Raw genomic sequence first — 484 nt, 5'->3', positions numbered from 1 at the left:
TGGTTTTATAGGAAAACCATGCCGCCAAAAAGGGATGACGTTCCAAGAGCCAATGCTAATAGGGACGATCGAATGGCGGAGGCTATGAATAACATGGCTGCTTCTGTTGCTGCACAGACTGCTGCCAAGACTCAACGTGATCTTGAAAAGAGGGGAAGAGAGATCCATGCTGCAGAGTCAAGAGGATTAGAAGACTTCCGTCGTTACAATCCTCCCAAGTTTAAGGGGGATGAGAATTCAGAGAAGGCGGATCAATGGATCAAAGAAGTGGAGTAGATCTTTGAAATGATTAACTGTCAGGCGGGAGTGAAGGTCAACTATGCCACTTATATGCTATTAGGGGATGCTGAGGCTCACGAGGAGGTGGACTGGGAATCATTCAAAAGGAAGTTTTTAGACAAATACTTCCCGATGAGTACCAGGACTAAACTGGGTGATGATTTCCTCAAACTGCATCAGGGGAACATGACCGTGGGCGAATATG

Source organism: Cicer arietinum, chromosome 3 (assembly GCF_000331145.2).
Source record: "Cicer arietinum cultivar CDC Frontier isolate Library 1 chromosome 3, Cicar.CDCFrontier_v2.0, whole genome shotgun sequence".
NCBI classification, from domain to species: domain Eukaryota; kingdom Viridiplantae; phylum Streptophyta; class Magnoliopsida; order Fabales; family Fabaceae; genus Cicer; species Cicer arietinum.
This window is presented reverse-complemented; position numbering follows the sequence as displayed.